This window comes from Vigna radiata, chromosome 6, assembly GCF_000741045.1.
Source record: "Vigna radiata var. radiata cultivar VC1973A chromosome 6, Vradiata_ver6, whole genome shotgun sequence".
NCBI lineage: Eukaryota > Viridiplantae > Streptophyta > Magnoliopsida > Fabales > Fabaceae > Vigna > Vigna radiata.
In genome coordinates, this window is record NC_028356.1 from 36,226,436 (window position 1) to 36,232,222 (window position 5,787).

Below are 5,787 nucleotides of genomic sequence, written 5' to 3' on the forward strand. Positions count from 1 at the left end.
CCCAGAGAGTAATTTTATAACGAAGGAGTTTGAAGTACCAATCCCTGGTTGCAAACCCTTCATGCTCAAGCTCTTCAGGTTGGTTTGGAGGACAACTTTTGTGATATGCTGCACTTTCATAGCAATGTTGCTACCATTCTTCACTGACATTATTGGACTTATTGGTGCCATAGCATATTGGCCCCTCACCGTGTATTTCCCAGTGGAAATTTATATAGTTCAAACTAGAATACCAAAATGGAGCACAAAATGGAAATGCTTGCACATGCTTAGTGCGACATGCTTCGTCTTGACAATGCTAGCTGCAGTAGGTTCAACAGCTGGACTTCTTCATGATTTTAAATTTTACAAGCCATTCATGACCTATTACTAGTTCACTGCCATTTCTCTGAATAAACATCATTGTAGGAGAAGTGTCAAATAACACAGTATATAAATAAAATGGTGATGTGTGTTAAAATATATTTTCTTTGTTGTTTATCTATTTGTAAGGTGTTTAATTACTTTATATATTTTAAATTTAAATCCTTAAATTATTTTTATTTTTGGGACGCTTTTCTAATTTCATTTCCTTTTTATTAAAATTGAAAATATGAGATCTTCAATCAAATTAATCCTTTTCGTTAAAAAAAATTAACACCTAATTATTTTGTACAACAGAGTCGATAAAGTGTTAATGTATTTAAATATAGTCTTGGTAGTGTTGAAACGTGGCAATGAAAACGTTTTATTTGAGAAAAATTAAAATTTAAAATAGATTGTGAAATATGAGATCTCCACTCTTCGTCTTCCTCGCCTGAACCTCCATTGCCAGCAGCTCCTTCCGTCCCCGCATGCTCCTCGACCGGTCAGGGCCGTTGCTAGCGACGCTAGTCACCACAGGAAGCTTTGCCGACGACGACATGATCTCCCTCCGTATTCTTCCTCTTTAAAAACGTGTTTCTACCACCTCCCAATACCCAGATCGGAAACCGCCGCGATTTCCGCCAGCTGCGTCGCGCGCAATCTGGAGTCACCACCAAGACAATGTCGTGGCCTTCGCACGGCTGAGCACTATAGCCGAAGCACCGTCGCAGACCCGAAACGGGCTATTGCGATTCAAGGGCTGCTGCTCCTCACCTCCTTTCTTCTCAGTCTTGCCAAGCCTTCCCCTAATTTCCAGTTTTCTTCATACTCTCGATGTTGAGAGTTCTTTGTTATGTTCTATTGGAATTTCCCTGTGCATGTGTGGAGTTGTAGAAGATGAGGGATTTAGGGTTCTTCAATAGCTCTTATGTTCAAAAATAGTGACAGGAATTTAGGGATTTCAATCCCAGCCTCCAGGAAACAGCAGTAAAGGAGTCCAATGACGATTGAATAAAGGGTTAGCCCCTGGATTGGATCAGTGCAGAAGTGGGGGATACCATTTCTGAGGATGGAAATGGTGGGTATGAGCGTCAAAGACAAGACCATATAGGAAAATCACCAAGACTGCAACCAAGAAAAAATACAAGTAGAACATAATCTGGGAAACCCTTCTTGCCGCTTGACCCGCCACCGATGTTCTATGGAAAAAGTTTGAAACTTGTGCCTGCACATGACCAAGTTGACTTTAGTTTTTTCAATATAACAAATGCAGTGCATGAAATTTCTTCATTCAGATCGACGAAACCAAACCCATCACAGAAAATAATGTAAAACACAACTTAAAAGTTTCAAACTTTTTCAGTTTTTCCAAATTAAGACACACTGAAAGAAAAAGACTTGCAAAGGAAAAGGGAAAAGAAGAGGGAAAGAAGAGAGAGCTCACACGGTTGAGACCACGTATTCAACTTTCAAATTTCTGATGTCACGTTTTAAAAAAATTACATATCAACCTTTTCATTTATCAAAAATTTCACAGTGTTAACGAAATTTAACAAAAAATAGTTAAATTGATTGAAATTAACACATATAAATATCCAATTAAAAATTTTAATAAGGAATTGATAAAATTGAGAAAACGCTCTAAAAATAAAGATAATTTAAAGGTTTAAATCTATATTTTATTTCAAATATTTAAAAATTTACACGTGTAAATTAATTTTTTTTGTTTGCGATTTTTTTTCTCTGTACATTGGTGTTAATAATCTTGTATTTTGGGATTATCTCTTCTCTCTTGTAGCTCCAGATATAGGGATTAAGATTCTGATTTGAAATTTTTTTGAGTTTCTATTCCTTATTGACGATGGTTATGAGAATTAAGACTATAGAAGTGTTCGACGAAAATAATTAGGATTCTTAAAAGAAAATCAGACATTTGGACAAATTTATTAGGGTTTAATTGTAACGCATCCAAATAAAATTTAGAAATAATTAAAAATTAACATTTAAAACTAGTTAATAGATCTAACTTTTTTTAGAAAATGATGTGACTATTCCTAATAATTCAAAAAATAAGAAAACCACTTTAAATAAAAATAACAAAAAAAATTAAAATATCTATTAAACTTAAAAAATAATACATATTTTATCATTAAGGGTTAAATATGTTTTTAGTCTCTCTGTTTTGTGACGATTTTGATTTTAGTTCCTCTTTCAAAATAAAGTACAATATAGTTCTTTAACTTTTAAGAAACTTTAATTTTGAGACCCTCATCTAAAGTAAGCTACAATTTTCATTATATAATTCTTAAGATAAAATTTTCAAAACACATAAAATTTGTTTTTCAGAACGACATTTTCGAAATTAACTTTTTAAAACATATCTAATATCGTTTTGAATGAATTTTGGAAAATATCATGAAAATTTTGCTCTAACTGATCATTTTGCTCTGAATGAAAATTTGCATGAATTTTCTAAACTGACTATATATTGTTAAAAAAAAACATAAATTATTATTTTGCTCCAACTCACTATATATTCTGAAAATTTTCAACAATAAACTTTTTGGAATTTCTAAAATAAGACTTTGAGCTTAAAATTTAGAAAATAAAATTTTCAAAATATAACTTTTTAAAATAGAATTTTTGAAACACATAAAATTTATTTTGAAATAAACTTTCTAAAACACATTTAATATGAATTTATAAAATTTATTCTGAAATAAACTTTCTAAAACACATTTAATATGAATTTTTGGAGAGTATCATGAAATATATTTTGTAAAAAAAAATCTAAAATAAATAAAATATGTTTCAAAAAAGAGTTTTTAGAATAACATTTTTTTCTATATTTTCTATATCTTTTTCTTACTTTAAGACTTCCCTTCGTGTTTTCACCCAGAAGCCTGAAGTTGTTTTTTTTATCCCAAACCCCTTGCATCGGGAGTTGCAACGGTTGCATACATCATGTTCTCTTTACACAAAACCCACACTCTTCAGAAGCAGCTAAACGATGCACTGAGTGAAATCAAGTTTTCTTATTATGGTATGGGCCTGTCTATTACTTCTTCAAGTGACCAAATATGTAGATGAAGTTTGTTGGAGATCCATTGCCAAATGAGTCGTCATTGTATATCACCGAAAAAAATGGCAGAACTTTCTGTAGTTCCTGACTCATTACATGCTATACAATTATGTTACGAGGAATCAGGGATATTAACAAACCTTTCTACTTTTTTTTACCTAGTTCTTTAACTTCCTTTGTTTTTGTCTTAAAAGAAAAACATCTAAACATTCACATCTCTTCTTAATAATTATGATAAAATGGGATTAAAATTTGAACAAAATTATTTATAATATACATTATAAAAACTTTCAACAATAAATATTTTGAAATTTTTAGAATAAGATTTTCGAAACACGAAATTTATTTTAGAATTTTTTTTCTATATATATATATATAATTTTAGTATGAATATTAAGAACATTAAATATATTTTACAAAGAACTTTCTAAAATAAATGAAATATATGTTTCAAAAAAAGTGATTAGAATGAGATTTCTAAACTGACTATTTTAAAATGAAAATTTAATGCTTGAAGGAATTTTCTAAACTTCTCTAACTGACTATATGCATTCTGAAATTTTTTTAAAAAAAAACTTTTTGGAATTTTCACAATGAAGTTTTGGAAAATAAAATTTTCATTATATATTTTTTATGATAAAATTTTCGAAACACATAAAAGTTGTTTTTCAGAACGACATTTTCGAAATAAAGTTTTTAAAACATATCTAATATCCTTTTTGAATGAATTTTGGAGAATGTCATGAAAATTTTGTTCTAACTGATTATTTTGCTCTAAATGAAAATTTGAATGAATTTCATAACGGACTATTTTGCTCTAAACGGACTATATATGGTTAAAAAAACTTAAATTATTATTTTGCTCTAACTCACTATATATTCTGAAAATTTTCAATAATAATTTTTTTTTGAATTTCTAGAATAAGACTTTCAGCTTGAAATATAGGAAATAAAATTTTCAGAATATAATTTTTAAAATAGAATTTTTGAAACACATAAACTTTGTTCTGAAATTTGCTTTTCAGAACGACTAAAACACATATAATATCTTTTTGAATGAATATAAGAGAGTATCCTGAAATATATTTTGGAAAACAAATTCTAAAATAAATAAAATAGGTTTCAAAAAAGAGTTTTTAGAATGAGATTTTTTCTATATTTTCTATATTTTACTTCTTAATGTTCTTCCTTTACCACAGCAGTAATGATAGAAGTTGTGATGGTAAGATGACAGTGATAATATACAAAATTATAAAGATACACGAAATAATAACCAATGATTTGTTACTGGTTTTCTAGAATTAAAGCTTAATGAGGGCGAATGGGGAACCCATACCACCACAAAGCTTATCGTAGTCAGTCTCAATGACGACTCAATAACAAAAGGATTTAAAGATTTAAGGATTTAAGAATTTAAGGATTTGTATAAGTAGAAAAGGGAGTTTGATAGAGATTTGATAGAGACATAATTGCTCTTTGTTTGAATTTTGACCTCGAGCTCTTGATATATGTCTTGAAATTTAGACTTTGGAATAGATGTTTTGAGAACAATCTTAACTTAATTTTTATTTGTTTAAATTCATATTCACGCAACTCAATTTACCCACGCTTTTTTAGTCACTATCGGAATATATCGACCAAAATCGACAAATTTGTAATATGCAACATACATTATCGTTCTATTCTTCCTACTTCTAGAAACCCATACATATTATATTAGCATTAAGAGTTTCTCTTAATTTTTCTTCAAAAGTAATCCTAAACATTTCCAACCACGCGAAGGATGTAAAAAATTACTTTCGAAATCTGGTAGTGTCTCTCTTCAAAGCAAAATGATCGAAAAACAACGTACCTTTGATGATGATGATGGCCGTCCCAAAAGAACTGGTAATGAAATATCCTCAAAAGTAGAAGTATCTGTGTTGGTTATTAACTCACTGAGCTTCATAAAACAGGAAATTGGATGACTGCAAGTGCCCACATAATAACATCTGTTATTGGGTTTAGAGTGCTGTCTCTGGCATGGGCTTTTGCTCAGCTTGGTTGGATTGCTGGTCTTGTTTCATCGGTTCTGTTTTCAGTGGTGACTTACTATACCTCCTGTCTTCTAACTGCCTGTTACCGTACTGGAGACCAAGTTGCAGGCAATAGAAACCACACTTACACGGACGCTGTTAGATCCCACCTAGGTATGCATGCAACTCAACTCAACTATGGTACTTTTGTATTGTCTTTTCATAATATTTCCGGAAAAAGTATAAATTAAAACAGTGAGGAATTCACTTTCTTATTCCTATTCATGTTTTTACTAAACAAAAACATTCTTGGGTTTTGCAGGTGAAATGAATGCAAAGTTGTGT

At 30.3% G+C, this 5,787-nt stretch overlaps 1 pseudogene; it reads left to right on the forward strand.

Moving 5' to 3' along the window:
- LOC106763784 overlaps nt 1–5,787 on the forward strand; it is a 13,025-nt pseudogene that overhangs the window by 5,957 nt on the left and 1,281 nt on the right.